At 44.8% G+C, this 23046-nt stretch overlaps 1 protein-coding gene across 1 annotated transcript in view; it reads right to left on the minus strand.

The window, feature by feature from the left end:
- The window catches only part of TMEM45A (transmembrane protein 45A), a 33054-nt gene extending 13187 nt beyond the window's left edge, over positions 1-19867 (minus strand). Inside the window, exon 1 of the mRNA XM_073328861.1 lies at positions 19758-19867. The gene's annotated coding sequence lies outside the window, so the exon portion shown is untranslated. The remainder of the gene's footprint in view (positions 1-19757) is intronic.
- Positions 19868-23046: the final 3179 nt, after the last annotated feature.

Raw genomic sequence — 23046 nt, forward strand, 5'->3', positions numbered from 1 at the left:
TCGCTGTGGGATTCCTCAATGACCCCAAGCTCCAACATGGTCTGGACTTCCTGTTTTACTGCTTCATGCACTTTCTGGGGAAGTGGCCAGGGGTTCTCCCAGACAATCTGCCCAGGTTCAGTCTGGATGTGATGGTGCGTGAGGTGGGTCCTTCCTGGTAGGGAGGACAACACCATTGGGGAGGCCTTCACTAGGCTCTGCACCTGGGCTCTTTGTTCAGGGCAAAGTTGTTCCCCCACCTGTATAGCCCCTGGGGACAGGGTGTAACGTTCTTGGGGCCCCGGTTCTGGCTCTGGGGAGCACAGGGTGATGAACAGACTTTCTCGTTCTTTCCACGCCTTGAGCAGGTTGATGTGATAGACCTGGGTGGGCTTCCATTTGTCAGGTTGGCTAACCTCATAACTGACTGGTCCGACTTGGTGCACAATTTCATAGGGTCCCTGTCACTTGGCCAGTAGTTTAGACTCAGTGCTCAGGAGTAGAAGGAGGACCCGATCGCCTGGCCTGAAAGTGTGTACCCGCACTCCCTTGTTATAGGAGCATTCCTGGGTTTGTTGAGAGGTGAGGAGGTTTTCTTTAGCCACAGCTCCCACAGTCTCAAGTCTCCCCCTGAGTCTCAACATGTACTGTAGGACATTCTGAGTTCTCAGAGATTGTCCTTCCCACATCTCCCGGACCAGGTTGAGGATTCCCCGTGGCCGTCTCCCATACAGGAGCTCCAATGGGGAGAAGCCTGTAGAGGATTGTGGGACTTCCTGAATGGCAAACAGGAGGGGGGGGGGATCAGCTGATCCCAATGTGGGAGGTCTTCTGACATAAACCTTTTCACCATCTGCTTTAAGGTTAGGTTGAAGCGTTCAACCAGGCCATCCATTTGCGGGTGATAAACGGACGTACGGAGGCTCTTATTCTCAAAAGCTCACAGACCTGTTTCATCAAGTGGGCTGGGAAATTGGTGCCTTGGTCAGTGAGAATCTCCTGGGGAACTCTTACTCGAGCAAAGATTTTCAAAAGTTCCATGGCAATAGTCTTTGAATTGGTGTTACAGAGTGGGATTGCCTCCGGATAGCAAGTTGCAAAATCATCTATCACCAATCGGTGTTTGTATCCAGTGGCATGTTTTTCCAGGGATCGACAAGGTCCATCCCAATTCGTTCGAAGGGGACATCGATGACCGGGAGAGGGACGAGGGGGGCTTTCATCCCCCATTTTGGCCTGACTAGCTGGCATTCCAGGCAGGAGTCACAGAAGTTTTTAACTTCTTGATGTACCCAAGCCAGAAGAAGCAGTCTAAGATCTGAGCCAGAGTTTTCTCCTGTCCAAGGTGGCCTGCGGAAGGGACGGCATGGGCCAATCACATGACTTCTCACCGATGTAGCTGCGGGACAAGGAATTGTGAATGGATTTCGCCCATCCAATGGTCCTTTTCCAGCTGATATAATTGTTTCTTTTTGAGCTCAAGTGGGGGTACTGTGCAGCCCAGTGGGGATCTATGACCTCGCCATTAATCACTCGGAGTTGTTCATATGCATGGGTCAAGGTCTCATCCTCCCTCTGGTCCTTCACAAAATCCATCTCTTGGGTCAGTAACTCCCCTTCCAGGAGCAGGATTTGTAATGTCTCCTGATTGGGCGCATCTTCCGGCAGCAATCCCTCTTGGCAGGAACCCCCCTCTCCGGGGTCCTGCTCCTCCCCTACTCTCGCCAGGGTCACAGGCCGGAGTTCCCCGTCTGCCCTGCTTCCCCTGGGTGCTTCCTTCAGGCTCCAGGGAACAGGCCTACATCCCCTCAATAAGTCAGAAAAGTGCTCCCAATCCCAACCCAATATAACAGGGTAGCTAGGGTTGGGGCTAGCCCTACTACGAGCGGTCTTGTGCTATCCCCTATGGTGTCCTCTACCCAGGCACTGGGATAGGGTTTAATAGCCCCGTGAATGCTCTGCAGGAAGATGGTATCTCTGGGGGCTTCAGAGTTGGGGACCAGGATTTGCCCACACCCCACGTCTACTAGCCCTATTACCTCAGTTCCATTTATTTGTACAGGAACTGTTAATTTTGCTGGGGTGCACTTCTGGGCACGGCTCTCTGCCGTCCATACTTGCCCATAGCTGCACTCCATATCGGGTCATTCCTGATAATGGTGGCCCAGACACCCACAGGAGAAACAGGCCCCCTTGGTTAGCCCTGAGACTGCTGGTCCAGACCAGGTCTCAGGGACTGTCTTCCCCAAGGTGCTTGGCCCCCTCACCCTTCCTGGCCTCTGGGCAGGGTAGTCGCTTGAGGACCCCAGACTTTATGTTCAGGCTGGGGCTGGAGGGCCCGGGGCTTCTCCCAGGCTCCTAGCCCTGGGCTCAAAGGCTGGCTGGGCCCCTGATAAGTGGGGGCTTTGGGAAGCACCCTGTCTAGTTTCTGTCTCCCTGGCTGGCTTCCCCCTTTTGTCGAGGAGCCCCTCTGGAGTCAAGCAATGGCTCGGAAGTGGGAGTTAGAGCCATCTCAGCTGCCAGATAGTTTTCCATCAATCTCACAGTATCAGTAAGTGACTCTGGTCGATGTCTGAGTACCCAGTCCCTACCCCCTTTCAGGAGGATTTGGGCAAACTGCTCCACCAGGATGAGTTCAGCCACCACTACTCCGGTCCGCCCTTCAGGCTTTAGCCATCTCCAACACAGATCTCAGTTTCTGAGTGACAACCCGGGGCTGGGCACCTGGACGGTACCTTTCCCCCCAGAACCTCTGGTGAAGGTCTCCTCAGTAATGTCGAGGTAGTCCAAGACGGCCGTTCTGACCTGGGGGTAGTCTTGGGTGCTCTCTGCATCCAGTCCCAAATATGCGGCCTGCGCCATTCCCATTAGGTAGGGTGCCAGCAGGATGGCCCACTGGTCAGATGGCCATTGCGCAGCCATAGCCACCCACTCAAATGTTGTCAGAAAAGCCTCGGGGTCTTTCTCAGGGCCCATCTTTGTGAGCTCCACGGGTACCGGCGAGGCTCCTAGGCTTGGGCCCAGGTCCCCTAATGGGGACACTCCTGGGACTGCATCAACGCCACAACTTGTTGAACTAACCTTTGCTGTTGTTCCTGTTGTTGGGCCCCTAAGTCCCGAACCAGTTGCTGCTGCTGGGCGGTCATTTGCTGCAGGAGTTGTTGTTGCTGCTGTTGCTGGGCCACGTGCTGTGCTGCTACTGGTTCTCGGGCATCCATTTCAGCAATCGTTCCAACTCCATCGTTGCTGGCCGACCAGCCCACATTGTTCTAAATCAGGCTGCTTGGATGCCTAGGTCAGTCGATCTCCCCTTCTCTCAGGGGTGGGATCAAATATCCGTGTTCTCCACCAGTTGTAATGGTCTCTACTCAGGGTCTGGTTGGGAAGCCTGGCCTAGTGGTCACGGCCACAACCGCAGACTGCCAAGGGAGTTGTGGGGAGGGGAGCCGGACTGGGCCCTCCCCATCTACCGGGCTCTGACCCAGGGCCCTTTTAGCTACCAGTAACCTGGCAACCAAGACTACTTAAGGATGTCCTCCCTGGGCCTCTTCCTCTCATCTCCCCTGCTGGGGTCACCTCAGTCCAGGCCTTCGCCTGATGGGAAAATCCAAATCCCAGGGAAGCAAGAGGGAGTCGCCACTGTCCAAGGCCACAGAATACTTCCCTCTCTGCTTGTCTCTACCGAGGGTCCTCCCTTTCCTCACAGAGGGCCCCTTTGGGCAGCTCCATCAGAGCCTTTAGGTTTCACTCTGCTCTGCGGGAGCTGTGAGCGACAGATCTGCTCACCTTCAGCACTGCTCACCAACTGAGCTAATTCGCTGCCTTTTCATTCCTCCACCAGATGGAGCATTTGCTACAGGTGTGGCGGGGCGGGGCTGGCTAAGCCCAAAATGAGCCCTTAAGTCCTTGTTGCTCAGTGTGGGGTTTGTACACCCCATCACAGTGTGCAACTCCTCCCAACCTGATGTCACCCCACAAATTTTATAAGCACACTCTCCACTCTATTATCCAAGTCATTCATGAAAATATTGAATAGTATTGGACCCAGGACTCACCCCTGCGGAACCCCACCAGATACATCCCTCCAGTTAGACAATGAACCATCAATAACTACTCTTTGAGTATGGTCTTTCAACCAGTTGTGCACCCACCTTATAGTAATTTCATCCAGACCACATTTCCCGAGTTTGCTTATGGATAAGGCTACGATTTAATTTAGTCATGGGTATTTTTAGTAAGTCATAGACAGGTCACAGGCAATAACCAAAAATTCAGGGCCTGTGACCTATCCATGACATATACTATAAATACTCCTGACTAAATCTTGGGGCGGTGGGGGGGTGCTGCTGCAGGGGGGGAAAAGGCGCCCCAGGGAAGCTGCTGCTGGGACGGCCCCTAGAGCCAGCTGTCCAGGGCCGCCTGAGCAGCAGCCGATGCGGCTGCCTCTGGGGCTGCTCCAGCAGCAGCCGCCGACGCGGCTAGCTGTGGGGACATCCTGGCGGCTGGCTGCAGATTTGCTCCAGCAGCAGCTGGTGCAGCTCGCCCCGAGGCCACCAGAGCAGCAGTCAGTGCAGCAGGCTGCGGGTTCATTCCAGCAGCGGCCAGCTGATTGGGCGGCCCTGGGGTCAGGCACACTGCAGAAGTCATGGAGGTTGCAGAAAGTCATGGAATAAGTGACTTTCACGACCTCCGTGACAGACACAGAGCCCTACTTATGGAGAATGTCATGTAGGACTGTGTCAAAAGCCTTAGGAAAATCAAGATATATGATGGCTACTGCTTTCCCCCATCCACTAGGCCAATAAACCTGCCAAAGAAGGAAATTAGGTTGGTTTGGCATGATTTGTTCTTGACAAATCCATGCTGGCTATTCCTTATAACCCTATTATTCTTCTGGTCTTCTGGGACCTCACCTGTCTTCCAGGAGTTCTCAAATATAATTGCTAATGGTTCCAAGATTGCTTCAGCTAGTTCATGAAGTACTGTCGGATGAACTGGAGATGAAGATGCCTTAGCAGTAAAAGTGTGTTTTACCCCATGTTTCTGATACATTAAGCAGAGATGAAGCTTTCAAAGTCAATGAGCATCATGCTGCTGATCACCTACACACAGTTCTGAAAATGTGCTCCCATGGGGCTACTTTGGAGTTGATAACAAGTGTGGCAATACCTGTAATACTGATCCTAGGTCAAGGATAACTGTGGCACAGAGGTGGAAGCCCATATTTTTAGACAGGATCACAGGTTTTGGGTGCCTATTAGACCTTGAGCCACATTTTCAGAGGTGCTGAGTATCTGTAGCTCCCTTTTAAATTCAGTTGGAATGAGAGATGCTATATGCTTATGAAATTGAGGCCCAAGGTGCCTCAAGTTGGACAGGGAAAAGCACTAGACATTCCTGAAATGTTTGGCCTAACTGACTTACCCAAGGCGACCATGAGAGCATCAGTGTCAGAATTAGAACTCAAGCACTCATCTCCCAGTCCTGGGCTCAGACTGCTCCTCTCCATGAGTCAGTTACTTCTGTGAGTCCATACCCATGTCCCAGCATGTAAGTTTCCAGTTGAAGGGGGTGGGGAAGTTTGTTGTCTTCCTTTTCTCTTTTTTCAAAACATGTACTTTGCATTAAAAAAATTCTCTCCCCCAATTACAATTTAGGTACAAGAAAGATCTGCAATCCAGCAGCACCACCTTTGTGCAGAAGAAAATAATTCATTCCCTGCTCAGATCACATAGCTGTATCTATCACCTAACCCTTTTAGTGCCTCCAATCCATCAACTCCTCATCCTTCAGTGATGGCCCCTCACTCCAAGTCTCCTCAACTCTTCAGTCCACCTTCACCCAACCCTGCCGCATCTGCTCCTGTTCCCATATAGCCACATCATCTCTGGAAGAAATCCAGGGACAACACAGACTTATTCCACTACAAGCTTCTTCTCTTCCATTAGCTCTCATTGTCAGAGCAGCTGCTGCTCTGCAGATATAGGATGTCAATCAATTTGCCAGTTTGGAACCTTTCATTAAGCACTAAATTATCATAGGAAACAAAAATGTAAAGAGCAAGTTCAACTTTGTGATTTCACGGGATATTATTGGTTTTTTATATATATTTTATTTTATTTAGAAGGAGCATGGCTCTACAATCTGATTAGTTCTACAATTTGATGATCACTTGGACCTTCACAGAATAACTTATTTCCAAGTGCCACAAAATGCTAACTTGCAGTTCTTCACAATACCTGCATTAGGCACACTGGTTTGGGTCTCGGGCTAGCAATTTCAGTTCCCTATTCCCTCCCTGAAGAAATAAGTCTTCCTACTTGCCTCTAATCCAACGAAAGTCACTTCACTGAACAGTCTCTGTGGCATTATAAATACCTCTTGCTCAACCATAAATCACACAGGCCACGAAAAGGAGAAACAATATACTAAGCCATGTTGGCCACTATAATCCTCTGACTCCTTAGAATTCCATGCATGCTCACACACCAAGCATTGCTGGTGCACATGCTAGCAAGATGCCAAGAGAAGAGAAGGCTTTGTTATCTCAGCTGATGACTTTGAAGTCAAAGCCCACCTTGGGAGAAGTAATATGACAGAACAGATAATTTGGACAGTATTAGAATCAGTTTTATGAACCACAGAATTCCCTTGCAGCCAATTTACAATATTATGAGTGTTTCAGAGGCATGGATCTAATAAGACAGTGCAGCTGTCAAGAGAGCTCATTTAAAAAATAAAATGTGACAAGTAGCTGTAATACACCAAAGACCTCCTGTATAGTTAACACTGCATGTGCCACTTTAACAGTTAGTCTGTAAAGTGCTCTGAAGCAAAGGCATTACATTTTATATGTCCACTTTCAGGTTCTTTCTGAAAGGAAAGACAAAAACAACGGAACTGCAACCATTTAAAAAAATATGAGCATATACAACACGAGCCATTAGGAAACTGACTAATCTTGACATGTTCTGAACTTTCAGTCCAGGCTATTTTTTAGGGTCTAAGGGGAGACTTTAGGAAGCACTGTTTTTGGAGGAGGAAGTACCTCCATCTACTGAGAGGTGATTCCATCTTATTTCTAACCAGAAATCATAATTCTCTATTTGCAGTATCACAACTAATTACTGTAGAGTCTGACACCAGCGAGAGCATTAAGATGTCAAGTGCGGAATACTTAATTTTGCAGGGTACACGCACCTTAGAATAAGCAGCCGGAACACATACACTCTTCAGAATGAAGACCCAATTTTCATGCAACTATCTCTGATCAGACACATTCATGATATGACAGGCAAAGGTGCCTCTAACTAGTTGTTATTTTTCCTAGGAGGTATCGGTAGCTCTTAAAACAGTTTTATCAGGGCAAATATAGCATCTTAAAACAAAAAGATATTATGTCAGGTTGCAAAATTAAGATTTTTTCAAATTTAAGATAAGTAGAAAGGTTTAAAAACCTGTGTTTGGATTTAAAGATTCCCCTGCAGCCTGTGAAACCTAAACATTACAGCATCATACAGTACATGAGAACGAGAATGTAAAACTGATCTGTATATTCATTGTTCAAGTTGAATGAAGTTTGCATGTAGATACTCCAGTGGTGCCAGCCTTGGTGTCCCCTCCAGCCACTTCTCCCACAAGCATCTGCTCTTCCCAACCCACCCCCATGATAACCTCTTTTCATAGAACACTCGCCTGACATTGGCCTGCAAAGCTGCTACTCTCCCCATTTAAATCTCTGAAAACTTAATTCTGTGATAAGCAATACAAACACACACTACGTGGAGCAGGGCTTTGGAGCGGAGCCCGGAGCTGGAGCGCAGAGCAGTGGAGCTGCAGGTTTGTGCCCGGAGCTGGAACAGAGCTGGAGCACAGAAAATCTTGGCTGCTCCACTGTTCCGGTTTTTTTTTTTTTTCCCATTTTCAATCCAAAATGAATGATATTTAGCAAGAAAGTCCTGAAGATGCCAAAAAGTTTCAGATTGTATAAAAACTGATATCAACATCTACTTTAGCACTTTACGTAATATATCACAGTTATTCTCACTTCGGCTGAAATCAAGATTTGATGTACAGATACAAAATTACAAAGTTTTTTGGAGATATGTTTTATTAAAGAATCAGATAATTATGAGACACCCAGCAACGCTGCAGACTGCTCCCACCCTTGTGTCAAGGTTAGGCGAGAACGTACTCGTGTAGATTAGTTAGATAGTTAGATACTTCTTTCTGAAGGGTTGATCAACGAGACGCGCTGAGTACTGCGATTACAGAAAAGTGTGACGCAAGATGCAACATTTAAGATATCACAAACAGGTATATTGCAAAAAAATGTTTTTCTTTATTGATATATTAAGGTATCACAAAAGATATTAACCACTTAAGCTCATTTCTCACACAGGATCCCGTTACCGGTACAATTGTTCATTTGTACATGCTCCCATATCACTCTGGCGGACTTATTTTATATGTCATCTGTTCAATGGTCTTTTGGTAGCGTTGTTTGTCATTTTAAATTTACTGAAAAAGTTGTGTGCAGCAGGTATATAAATATACAGTAAACATTTTTACATAAATTAGGAGTGATTTTTGTGATATATCCAGAGTGATTGGAAAATGTCCAGCACAACTTTGGGGGTGAATCCTTAGGTCATTTTAAGAAAAAACGTTTCTTCCTAAGGTGATGAAAAGTTAATTTCTGATTAATATCTCAAAAACACTTCAATAAAGTAATGAAATTATGCCTGTGTCTTAGCGTTAGTATGTGCTACCATATTACATTATCCAAAATTATTAAAACCATAGGCATCCCGATCTGGTGGTTGGTCATTTTTATTTCATATTTCAAGAAAGGCTTGTCGTCGACTGCCCCTGGTTACGAGCAGTACTATTATGTTCCATAATAAGTTAATAATTTTTTATTATTTATTATTACGTTTTAAATTTATGGTTCCAAAGTTGAAAAATAAGTAATAAGTAAAATTGTTTGTATCATTCTAAGCATCTAAGCAGATTAAAATTTTTAAACAGTTTTCTCAGAAACGGTTAATTATACAAAATAAATTAAGAGTACCATTTTAATGCATGTTTTAGCATTAAATCATATTCCAGGGTCGTATCTGTTAAACAGTCGAAGATTTAAAAAATGTTAAATAAACTTGGCCTAGTCCCCCCAGTTCATAGCGCCTGTAGTTTAAATAATTTTATTTGAATGCTGTTGTATGATAGAACGTTGGAAATAAACTTTAACAGGAAAGCGGATTCAAATTGCAAGCACAGTCCTTTTAGTAAAGACAGCAAATTTTTGGAAATATGTTTTTCCTTCAACAGTCTGGAAACATTATACAAGATAGAACCTGTTATTTGCTCTATCTTGTATAATCTATTCAGGCTGATGAAGCAAAAACATATTTCCAAAAATTTCCTCTCTTTACTAAAAGGACTGTACTTGCAATTTGAATCTGCTTTCCTGTTAAAGTTTATTTTCTTGTAACATGTAGCCTCGTTACTTCCCAACAATTAATGTTGCAGAATAGCGATAGCACGGACTAATGCTAGGGCACATACCAAATTTCATTGATATATGTATATTAAAGCATTTTTGAGATATTAATTAAAAACTTGGAAAATATTTCGAATATTTTTACCACAAAATTTCATAAGAAAAACTAACTTGCAATTTATAAATAAAAATTTATATTATGTATATTAAAATACTTCTTACTTCATTAAAATGGCAAGAAATGTTAAAATATTAAAATATACTTTAATAATAATTTTGTGTAAAAAGAAAATGCGATCATTTTTGTCCAGAAAATCCAAAATAAATTCAAAGTACCTTAAGTGGTTAAGATATCACAAGCAGGTACATTATAAAAAAATGTAATGCTTTTGTTCATTGCTTTTTGAAGATGATAACAAGAAACATTTGGATGCGGTAACAGCACAAGAAGATTTGGCCATGGCTTCAACAAAAAAATCAAATCTGCCCCCATGATTGATAGCTGATTTACGGAAAAGGATCTCAACAAAGTCTTTACTTTTGAATTTGAAAAGCCCAAATTTTGGCTTTTGGGAAAAGCAAAGAGGAAATTGGCAATGTGCAAGGTGGAAAAGGAAGTGAATGGCAAGCTCAAACCATGTAGCTTCAAGTTAAGTGAAGCAAGTGCCATGAAAAGTTTCAACCTTTGGCGGCAGGTAAAACGTAACCATCCTGAAAACTATGCAGCTCTGGTTACAAAAAAGGACCCGGAAGATTAGGAAAAACAGAAAGCTGACACACCTAAATGAGGTTCATCTGGCTCTTTGAAAACTCCTGGAGAAAAGATAGGTTGTGGAGCTTCATCTGAAAAGAAACCCAAAATTGAGCAAACAAAACTTGACCTGAAGTCCTCAAAGATTACAGTCACCATGGATGCCAATACTTTCCGTGCTGGGCTGATGGAAATGGTTTGCTTGAGTTCAACACCGCTCACTACCTTCCGGCTAAAGAACAAATGATTCCAAAAAACTGCAGGTGAAATGGGTCGGCAGCTTGGCATTTCGATGGGGCACGATGCGGTTCGTCATTTAGTTGTCAGCACAGCTGAGTCTGGTCGCGAAGAGCTCAAGGAAGCTTTGGAGCAAAAATTGTGCTACCTGAAAATGGATGCGGCAACGCGTGGAAACAGAAGTTTCCTTGTAATCAATGCTCAGTACTATGAAGAAGGAAAAGACAAAGCTGTGGTAAAAACCTTGGACATAATCAACACTGAAGGGAGTCACAATTCTTCATACATGAAAAGTCAAGTAAAAGCTATTTTAGGAAAATTTGGGATCAATGAAATGCAAGTGCTGAACATCTGCGTTGACAATGCAGCAAACATGACGTGTGCCATCAAAAATTTCAGCTAGGACAATGAAACCATTTCTACCTCTGAGCACAGCGATGTGGACAGAACTGAAGCTATTTTGCCTGATGAAGGAACTAAAGGAATGGATAAAATTGAACTCAACATGGATGCTGCTGCGCAATGGGTTAATGACCGTAGCCTCATACTTCCAACATGGCTTCATGAGGACGACTCAAAAGTCCAACTGATGAGGTGTGGTATTCACACTCTTCAGTTGGCAATCTGGGATGGACTGAACAAAGAACATGCGAAGAAATTTCTGGCAAAAATTAGACAAGTCGTTGTCAAACTACGAACCCCAAGTATTCGAAGAGTTCTGCTTGATCCACATGGGCTAACTCAATCATTGGATACTGTGACTCACTGGGGTTCAACATTTGCAATGACTGATCGGCTTCTCATTTTTCAATCTTACTGTGAACAAGTGTCTGCTGCGGGAACAAGAGAACACAAGTTAACAAAAGCTGAATGGGACGAAGTGAAGAACCTGCGAGACCTCTTGGCAAAGCCAAACCAAACAACTGTGAATCTTCAAGCTGCCAATGTAACCCCAGGAGTTTTAATGAAGGAATGGCGAAAACTGTCCAAATTCTTGCAAGAAAATGGTGGACAAATTGCAGAAGGAACTCTATCCTCCATGCAGAAATGCAAAGAGAAGCTTTTTTAACAATATTCATTTCCTTGATGGAGTTTATGTTGACCCACAGTATCGGATTCTTCTTACCTCAAGGGAAATACCAAAGGCAAAGGAAGGGCTCCTTGATATTGCTCAATGATTCAAAAAACAAAATCCATTGCTACATTTGAACTCGGTTGAAGAAAATGAAACACAACAAAAGGAGTCATCAACAATCGAATTTGCGGTTTCAGAAAGTTCACATCCTTCAGAAATAGCAGGCTGTTCTCAAATTTCTGTCTCCACTCTGAACTTGTTCGAGCGTCCATCCCTGAGACGTCTTCAACCATCACTGGGAAATGGAGATAATTCAAGCACCAATTCTTCAGAAGATGATGCCTTCGACAAGGAATTGGATAAATAAGAAAGACGCCGGCGAGTTTCTGCGATTCATAATTGTAATGAAGCATTATTCAAGATTGTGAGGCGATGGAGTCTATTGGTAGGCTAAAAGTTAAGTCTGTTTTTGAGGTCATTCACAGCTACCCACACCGCATTCAGGCTGCCTGTAGAATTCCTTCGAGCATGCCAACAACTCAAGCTTGTGTAGAGCGACTGCTTTTTGCTTTAAAGTTAATTTTAAATGATTTGCAGCAGACTATGAAAGACGACTTGATTGCTTCAATAATTTTTTAGAGAATAAATTATGAATGATTCTAGTTTGCATCATTGTTGATGAAATTTAAATTGTTTTAAAAGTCTTAATAAAAATAATGTTTTTTCAAAATTACAGTATGCACTTTTTTATTTAGTTAAAAACTAATTTGAGTCGGAGCACCAGAGCGGAGTCGGAGCGGAGCTGGAGCAGTCACTATTGGTGCTGGAGCGGAGCTGGAGTGGAGCAATTCAGAAATTTGATTGCTCCAAATCCCTGATATGGGCTTGTATAAACTGAGTACCCATGTAACCTCATTACAATAAACCTTGGCTTCCTCACCACATCCCTCGCTTCGGTCTGTCATCCTAGAGGTTGTGGTCTATCTACAATTTAGATTGTGTTATGAAGCAGGAGCCATTTTTGAAGCACTTAGTACATTTATGGGCTATAATAAACAATATAATGACTGTTCTTATCTCCAGGTTCACCAGATGATTCATTCCAATTTATACTTGCACACTTAGTATTTTACAAACTTTTTACCATCAGCTCCAGTATGCTTGCTCCAGGATTGGCCAACACATGATGCTGCAGGGAAAGATGAAAAGTCAACATGGGAAACTTATGAGCAGAAGTGGAAAAAAGAAATTCCTTCCTGAACCACACTACAGTCAATAACACATAGAGCATGAGATGTCATTACTTTGTCAATACTTGGGATTTAGCAATCTGTGTCCAGCATCTGGAGAAGACAAAGAAAGCTATGATTTACACCATTTCTTCTTATTCCTGTTTCAAGCAAAATTAACTCATCCTGTACAATTGGCAGCTTTCCTCATCTACATTTCAGGTTTCCCTGGGCAGCAGCTATACTGGTTGCTGGCTGCTACTGCTGAATCAGGACTAACCTCAGAGATAGACAGGGCCATAGCCTGTTTGACTGTTCTTGTCAACATTCTCAAAGATGGCCCTGCCGCACCACAGGCTATATCAGCTGGCCGTGAACCAGGCTAAAAGCAGAGTGAGCAGCAGGTGATGCTCATGCCATTTGATTACTGTCACCTTCTGCTGCTAAAAGCAAATGAGGTTAGGAACAGGAGAGAAGGGAGACACCTAAGCCACCCCAAATGCATTCTAGACTCCTCATGGAAGACTGCACTGCAGTGTTGCTAACTCTTGTGATTACAGAACAAGTCTCACAATACTTAGTGTTTTTCTTAAAGCCCCAGCTTCCAAACTCATGTGAGAATCTCAGCTTTCATTTAGAAAACATTTCTAACTTTCATGGCTGTGGAGAAAAGCTGAAAAACATGAACGCTAACAGCTCAGAAAACAGAAGACAAATAAAAAGACCAAAAATGTATGTTTGAGTCTCATAATTTTGAGGGGCCTGACCCATGAGTTTTGAATGCTTGAGGCTGGTGATACTGCCCTGTTATTATTTATTTGTATTATGGTAGCTCCTGTGAGTTCCTGCCATGGACCAGGACCCCATTATGCTAGGTACTGAACCAACACGGTGTAATGGGAGAGCAGGAGACTGCCATATGGCTAATTGCCATCAGGCCAGCTGCATCCAGCAAAACACTTGGGCTGAGAAGAGCAGGAGCACTCATGTGAGCTGAGGCTAGGCCCAGTGGCATAGCCTGTTCCCCTCCCTCTTCCATGAGACTCGTGTTTTTCTGCTGTTGGAAGTCTTCTCCTCAAGATAAGGCCTGTGAGAGACAGTGTGCTCAGCGTGCTGACCCTCATGTAGCTGAATAAGCATACTGCCCCTGGCAGGCACTACTGTGAGGAGATGCAAAAAGCCATATGGGGCAGGGAAGAGAGCTGGAGGAAGAAGGCCTGGGCACACCACACAAACAGTATTGTTAAGTCTGAAAACCTGACCTGTAAGTAAGCCCAATGCACCCCAGGCATATGAACCCCAGAAGCAGGGATATTCCCTGTTTAACAGAGCACCTTGGACATTGTAGTGACTACATGGGCATTTGGTAATGATAGTAACATTAGTAGGAAATGAAAAATCCTCCAAAATGATGGCTAGAGCATAAGAGGACTCAATGCTGCAGCCCTTCTTCAGGCAGAAACCCTACTGAAGACAGTAAGAATGCTACCCACAGAGTAGCCACAGGATAAGGTCTTAATAGATTAACTAAATCAATGGCTACAAGTAATAGGCCAAATGTTCCTCCAAGATACAGCCAAGCATCATCACTGACTTCAACAGACCCCAATTTTAGACGTGTCTTGACTCTGAGCCCCTGTAGAGAAAGCAACAGGCACAACAATATGGGGAAATACAAAGTTATAAGATGTCCTAGTCCAGGCTTAGCCTAGTTAAAAAGTTAGTGCTGAAGAAGTGAGGTGAAAAGAATTACAAAGGCTCAGCAATGTGAATGAAGTGTTAACCCACTTCCTGAACTGGAGAAAAGAGTGACCAAGAATCAGCCTGGCACTCCGATTAACAAGTGAACATATTGTTATGATCATACCTACAGCTTTTTTTTCTTTTCCATTGGGAAGAAAGGTGGAGCTGGACTCTTAAGCATGGCCTGTACTGTACCCTGCCCTGTAGTAAAGAATGGGCATACCACTCATTTCTTTGCACAGTACAAACTAAGAGCTTTTAATGGAAACTGCTTACTTATGTGTGGAAAGTCTGCCAAGCAAATTACCAAGGCCACAAGAGTTTTGCCCAGTCCAGTGAGCATCTAGGAAGGGAGGAGGATAATAATCTCTATTGCTCTCTGCTATAACTAAATACGGTATGGCTCTGTGGTGACTAAGGAGCAGAAGATAGGCCATCCTATCCTGTTCCCACTGGCATCAATAGGAGTTTTGCCATTGACAAATCCTGGTTCAACAGTGTCTTAAGACTAATGAACTGGAGAAAGCCTTTAAATCTTTTGATGCTACTGCTCTGGCCACTTGCTGCTGTAAATGAAAAAAGGGATAGTCACAGAAAGGTACAATATTCAAGAGAAGATAGAAAACAGCCAACAGTAAGTCAAAAATAAAGTTTATCCAAAGATAGCTTCAATCATTCACTCCATTTTACTATTCTATCCCTACAGTAATTCTCCTTGTTTCCACCCATATTCTCCACAGACCAAAAATATCTCTAATATTAACCTACTCCACCCACAGAGGATAAATATGGGGAAAGCCTACCTAAGTAATGCTGAATGTTGTAAGACATTTGAATTAGAGCAGGGCGAAAAATGGATTTTTCAGTTCGCTGGCAATTCCAAAGAATTGAAAAAAGTTTCATTTGGGTCAAACTGAAAACAACTTCTTTTTAATATTTTCAGCAAATTATGAAGTAAAACAAAAACTGAGTTGGCTCAGAATCAAATGTTTCATTTTGACGTTACTGAAACATTTTGATTTTTCAGTCCGGTCAAAACTATTCATTCAGTGAACTCGACACATTGACTAGTTTCAGGTCAACCAAAACTATGTTTTTCAGCAAATAAACTATTCACTGACAAAATTTCATCCAGCTCTAATTTGAATTAGAAAAGGTGATTTTAGTGTGAATGATCAATCTGTCCTCAAAAGCAACACCAACACATTTCTGTTTACAATCGTGACCTACTTATGGTAACTTTCAAACTACAGTGTGTGCCATTATTCAACAGATGAACAAAAACAGTTACATAAGATCATAATACTATCAGAATAAAGTTATAACACCGGACAAAACACAAGTAGCAGGTGTGCAAATACAAAATGATCACTCAAACTCTGATTTAAAAATGCAGAGGTATAAAATGCTTTAAAACTTTAACTTCTTGCACATTTCAGTTGCCAACTGCTGAAAATTCTAAAAACTGCCTACTAAACAGGTAAAAAAATATTTGAAATATGCAATTCAGTGAACATATACAAAAAGAAAAGGAGGACTTGTGGCACCTTAGAGACTAACAAATTTATAATTTTAAATGTTAGTCTCTAAGGTGCCACAAGTCCTCCTTTTCTTTTTGCGGATACAGACTAACAGGGCTGCTACTCTGAAACCTGAATGTATACAGTTATAGAACTATCAGAGGAGGAGAATGAGTGATTTCTGAAAACTGGAATAACACGGAGCACTCAGAGATTTTAAACAAAATAAAGTAAAATAGGGAGCCTGGTAGTTTGAGAGTTTCTAACATTTAATAAGTGATGGTTATTAAATTCCAATTCAATTCTTTCAGCTAGAAACTGAAGACGAAACACAGATTTCTCTCAACCTGAAAGACCCAAGAATGAGGGAGAAAGGTAAACAGTGCCAGCCACTTAAAACTAAGTAGGATTTGTTTCACTCACATCCATAATATTTTCAGCAGCCTCCATTTCATGATTCAGAATTGCTGAAGTAAATGATTTATAGTAACTGAAGTAAGAAGTGACCCATGCTTTGAATGGAATAGTTCAGAATATTTATGGGTTTAAAATGAAGCGCATTATTATAGAATCCCATAACAAAGTAAGAGATATGTAGTATCTGAAAGTACTCTAGACTGAGTGTCAGTACCGCTTGCCTATAACAGACACATTGCACAGGTCATAAATGAGGGTACTCTGCTATCCCTCAGTTCTCCACCGGACCACCGGACCAGGGGGATGAGGTAGATGAGGCTTTCTTCCGGCAGCTCACGGAAGCTACTAGATCGCATGCCCTGATTCTCATGGGTGACTTTAATTTTCCTAATATCTGCTGGGAGAGCAATACAGCGGTGCATAGACAATCCAGGAAGTTTTTGGAAAGCGTAGGGGACAATTTCCTGGCGCAAGTCCTAGAGGAGCCAACTAGGGGGGGCACTTTTCTTGACCTGCTGCTCACAAACCGGGTAGAATTAGTGGGGGAAGCAAAAGTGGATGGGAATCTGGGAGGCAGTGACCATGAGTTGGTTGAGTTCAGGATCCTGACGCAGGGAAGAAAGGTAAGCAGCAGGATACGGACCCTGGACTTCAGGAAAGCAGACTTCGACTCCCTCAGGGAACGGATGGCCAGGATCCCCTGGGGGACTAACTTGAAGGGGAAAGGAGTCCAGGAGAGCTGGCTGTATTTCAAGGAATCCCTGTTGAGGTTACAGGGACAAACCATCCCAATGAGTCGAAAGAATAGTAAATATGGCAGGCGACCAGCTTGGCTTAATGGTGAAATCCTAGCGGATCTTAAACATAAAAAAGAAGCTTACAAGAAGTGGAAGGTGGGACTTATGACCAGGGAAGAGTATAAAAATATTGCTCGGGCATGTAGGAATGATATCAGGAGGGCCAAATCGCACCTGGAACTGCAGCTAGCCAGAGATGTTAAGAGTAACAAAAAGGGTTTCTTCAGGTATGTTGGCAACAAGAAGAAAGCCAAGGAATGTGTGGGCCCCTTACTGAATGAGGGAGGCAACCTAGTGACAGAGGATGTGGAAAAAGCTAATGTACTCAATGCTTTTTTTGCCTCTGTTTTCACTAACAAGGTCAGCTCCCAGACTGCTGCGCTGGGCATCACAAAATGGGGAAGAGATGGCCAGCCCTCTGTGGAGATAGAGGTGGTTAGGGACTATTTAGAAAAGCTGGACGTGCACAAGTCCATGGGGCCGGACGGGTTGCATCCGAGAGTGCTGAAGGAATTGGCGACTGTGATTGCAGAGCCATTGGCCATTATCTTTGAAAACTCATGGTGATCGGGGGAGGTCCCGGATGACTGGAAAAAGGCTAATGTAGTGCCAATCTTGAAAAAAGGGAAGAAGGAGGATCCTGGGAACTACAGGCCAGTCAGCCTCTCCTCAGTCCCTGGAAAAATCATGGAGCAGGTCCTCAAAGAATCAATCCTGAAGCACTTGCATGAGAGGAAAGTGATCAGGAACAGCCAGCATGGATTCACCAAGGGAAGGTCATGCCTGACTAATCTAATCGCCTTCTATGATGAGATTACTGGTTCTGTGGATGAAGGGAAAGCAGTGGACGTATTGTTTCTTGACTTTAGCAAAGCTTTTGACACGGTCTCCCACAGTATTCTTGTCAGCAAGTTAAGGAAGTATGGGCTGGATGAGTGCACTATAAGGTGGGTAGAAAGCTGGCTAGATTGTCGGGCTCAATGGGTAGTGATCAATGGCTCCATGTCTAGTTGGCAGCCGGTATCAAGTGGAGTGCCCCAAGGGTCGGTCCTGGGGCCGGTTTTGTTCAATATCTTCATAAATGATCTGGAGGATGGTGTGGATTGCACTCTCAGCAAATTTGCGGATGATACTAAACTGGGAGGAGTGGTAGATACGCTGGAGGGGAGGGATAGGATACAGAAGGACCTAGACAAATTGGAGGATTGGGCCAAAAGAAATCTGATGAGGTTCAATAAGGATAAGTGCAGGGTCCTGCACTTAGGACGGAAGAACCCAATGCACCGCTACAGACTAGGGACCGAATGGCTAGGCAGCAGTTCTGCGGAAAAGGACCTAGGGGTGACAGTGGACGAGAAGCTGGATATGAGTCAGCAGCGTGCCCTTGTTGCCAAGAAGGCCAATGGCATTTTGGGATGTATAAGTAGGGGCATAGCGAGCAGATCGAGGGACGTGATCGTTCCCCTCTATTCGACATTGGTGAGGCCTCATCTGGAGTACTGTGTCCAGTTTTGGGCCCCACACTTCAAGAAGGATGTGGAGAAATTGGAGAGAGTCCAGCGAAGGGCAACAAAAATGATTGGGGGTCTAGAACACATGACTTATGAGGAGAGGCTGAGGGAGCTGGGATTGTTTAGCCTGCAGAAGAGAAGAATGAGGGGGGATTTGATAGCTGCTTTCAACTACCTGAAAGGGGGTTCCAAAGAGGATGGCTCTAGACTGTTCTCAATGGTAGCAGATGACAGAACGAGGAGTAATGGTCTCAAGTTGCAAGTGGGGGAGGTTTAGATTGGATATTAGGAAAAACTTTTTCACTAAGAGGGTGGTGAAACACTGGAATGCGTTACCTAGGGAGGTGGTAGAATCTCCTTCCTTAGAGGTTTTTAAGGTCAGGCTTGACAAAGCCCTGGCTGGGATGATTTAACTGGGAATTGGTCCTGCTTCGAGCAGGGGGTTGGACTAGATGACCTTCTGGGGTCCCTTCCAACCCTGATATTCTATGATTCTATGATTCTCCGGCTATGCACTTCTCATTTTTCAGCAGAGGATCTCAACAAAAGTTAAGGATGTCGATTAGTCCTCAGAGCAACTACCCAGAGCCAGGAATAGTACCCAAGAATCTAGGAAACAAAACTCCTAGTCCTTTGCTCTAACCACTAGTCCACACTAGTCTGATTAATCAGGGGTGGCTTGTTTGAAAGTGTTTGTACAAGCGAGAGAATGCAAGACACTAGTCTAGAGTAAGGAAGGCAGTGTTTGAGAGCACACGTTGCTGGATGCAACCCTCCTCCTCGAAGGAAATGCTGCCCACCCAGCAGACAGCACACCAGGATTTAAAAGCAAATAATTTGGGGGATGCAGGAAGGGAACACCTTTACCGCCGCTCAAATGCTTTTAAATCGGAGCTCTCGTGCAGGGGCCGGCGGCATCTGCTTTGAGGCACGGACCGATTTCTTCCCTCCCCACAGCCGGTACAAAGTTTTAACATATATTAAGCAACCCCTTACCTATCTTGGTCTGTTTCTTTGCAATTTCTTCCTCCCGCTTTCTTGCCCGTTTAAACTTGAACTGAGACCAATCTGCGGCTGGTGCCTTGCTCTTCAGCCACCTTTACCGTCCAGCTGTGCGCCGAGTCCCCGCCGCCTCCCATCTCCGAGTGGGAGTGAAACATTAACACCCCCTTGCCCCGCGTCCTCTTCGCAGCCCGTAGAGAACGCCTCAAATTGTCGTCTGCAGAGGATGCGGGCCCCGCCGCAGCTGCCCAGCTGTCCCTCAGCTGGCTGCACCGCTGGGCGCTAAAGTCCAGCGCCGCCTGTCTGCACCGCCCCCCGATTGCCTTTCATTGGGAGCGCTGCCTTCTCGGCGCCTTCCCATGGGCTCCCGGCGCCGTCAGTCTCTGGGCTCCCGGGCCGGCGTGCAGCACTCAGGCCAGCCGCCCTCTGCAGGGGGAGGGCGGGGACGGCGGAGGCTGGAGTGATGTGGCACTGAGCGGCGGGGCGGGGGGAGCGTCTGGGCAGGGGCGCTTCTCTGGGCTCTTGAATGTGTGCAGAGAGCCAATCCCGGACTGCGGGCTCACGGCACGGTCTCTGCCCCCCGGGCTCAGACATGTAAACTGGCAGGCTCACTCCTTTGCAGTTGGGAAGGGGGTGATGGATTTTGCAGGGCGTTTCAATCGGACACTAGTCCTGTATCTCTTTCATTTGTATTTTACTCACAGGTATGGCCACAGGGGGCCCAATAAGGGGGCCCAGCCTAGCCCAACCTCCAAGACCTACCAGCCTGTTGGTGCCCTCCTTTCAAACCACTGCAGGATTTAGAGTATTTGTGGCACCTTAGAGACTAACCAATTTATTTGAGCATAAGCTTTCGTGAGCTACATGCAAGCTCATGCTCAAATAAATTGGTTAGTCTCTAAGGTGCCACTAGTACTCCTTTTTGCGAATACAGACTAACACGGCTGTTACTCTGAAACCCGCAGGATTTAGGAATTCTCACTGCTGGTTGCCCCTTTGCGCTCGTTTGAATAGTCACAGGTTGGCAGCGCCTAGCACAGTTTAAGTGCCTCAGGCAGCTCTGTTTTGGGGTCAGCTCAGTTACTAGTCCTGGTCTACACTACCAAGTTAGGTCAATGCAAGGCAACTTACATCAGCCTAACTCTGTAAGCGTCTACGCTAAAATGTCGCTCCCACTGACGTAACTTGCTTGCTATGCTGACCTAATAACTCCACCTCCATGAGAGGTGTAGCGCTTAGTTTGACGTAGTTATGTTGATGCAGTATCAGTGTAGACACTGTGTTGATTACATCAACTGTTGCTGCCTTTTAGAAACCATCCCACAATGCCTGTACGACAGACAGTTAGGGCTTGTCTACACTACCAGGCAGGGTCTATCTAAGAGACGCAACTTCAGCTGCGTGAATAGCATAGCTGAAGTCAACATACGTAGATCTACTTACCACGGTGTCTTCACTGTGGTAAGTCGACAGCTGACGCTGTCCCGTCGACTCCGCTTGCGCTTCTTGTTCTGGTAGAGTACCGGAGTCGATGGGAGAGCGCTCAGCCGTCGATTTATCATGTCTATACTAGACGCGATAAATCAACCCTCGCTGGATCGATCGCTGCCCGCTGATCTGGCGGGTAGTGTAGACAAGCCCTTAGATTGGTGCAAGTGCTCCTGGTGAGGATGCGCTCCAACAACACTAGAAGCACAGTGTGGACATACAAAAGTGATTTAATTACTGCGGTGGCTGTATGTCAATGTAACTTAGGTTGACATAATTTTGTAGTGTAGACATTCCCTAAGAGATGCTTTCTTTTCACAGCTGGCTTTTTTCCAAAGTAAAATGGAATATAGCACAAAAATGACACTTTCTTGCAACTGTCACCTCTCCTGTCAACCTGTGGAACTCATTGCCAGGGTACGTTGTGAAGGCCAAAACTATAATGGGGCTCAAAAAATAATTAGATAAGTTCATGGAGGCTCAATCCATCAATGGCTATTAGCCAAGATGGTCAGGGATGCAACCCCAAGCTGTGGATATGCCTAAACAGCGAGTGGACAACGGGATGGATCACTTGATGATTACCTGTTCTGTTCATTCCCTCTGAAGCACCTGGCATTGGCCATTGTCACCAGACAGGATACTGGGCTAGATGGACCATTGATCTGACCCAGTATCGCCGTTCTTTTGTTCCTATCCCCCCATTCTCTCTGGTTAATTAGCTAGAAAAGTGACTTTGTTTATAATAGAAGTGCCTTTTCTAGATCATAAAGATCTTTACAAAAGTAGGCAAGTGTTATTGTGCCCGTTTTACAGAGGAGGAAACTGAGGCACAGAAAAATTAGATGATTTATCCATGGTCACACAGAAAATATATGGCAGAGCCAGGAATAGAACCCAGGAATTATTATAAACTGAAAAGTCTGTTAACAGCATAATAATACATTATACTATAAAGGATACCTTACACTATTTGCACAATATCAGCTGGCAGAGACTATCAACACAGTTCAAAAGCCTTAAACAGAGAGAGTTTCTCTTTGCAAGTGTTGACCAGGAAATTCTGGTAAACAGGTATTTTAAAAAGTCCCTGCTTAGAGCCAGCAACACACAAGCTGGAGTGGCCATCCCTCTCCTCCAAGGTTCCCGGAATAGCCTATGATGCTAATCTCACCTCTTCTGCCTACTAAATTATCTGTTTTATGGGGCTTTCCAAACTAAATCCTTGCACCCCTAAAACTGCCCTCATTCAAGTTCTCTGCCTCTAAACCTTATTAAGAACCCCAACCCTTCCTATTTGTGGGTGGGTTTAAGATATTTGGGGAGAAGGTTAATGCTATACAGATTCATCCTGGATCTAGCAGACATTCTATTACATGCTTCTGTTTGATTTTGTGCCTATGGTTGTCCCTGGATCCTTTTGAGAGGGCTAAATCCATACCCACCTCTCTAGTATACTACTATGAATATGCTTGCTTGCATATAACATTGTATAAGTAGTTGCTGCAGGTGCCTTTTATACAATTTTATTTGGCAAGTGGAGTTGCCCTTCCAAACTGCATAGTGATATGAGCATTTACCAGAACTCCCACCTCACTCTAAGCAGAGTTTCAAGTTGTCCACAGTTTCAAATGAGGGGCAAGTCTGCCATGTGCAGTCAGAATTTAATAAAAGGTATCAACCTATAAGTGAGAATACAATGTTAATTGTCTTCCCCCAGGTCATCTAATCAAACCACACTATAAGTTGGCAAATCTGTTGAGAGTACTCGACAGCTGGATCCAACCTGTATGGC

Source organism: Lepidochelys kempii, chromosome 1 (assembly GCF_965140265.1).
Source record: "Lepidochelys kempii isolate rLepKem1 chromosome 1, rLepKem1.hap2, whole genome shotgun sequence".
Classification (NCBI taxonomy): domain Eukaryota; kingdom Metazoa; phylum Chordata; order Testudines; family Cheloniidae; genus Lepidochelys; species Lepidochelys kempii.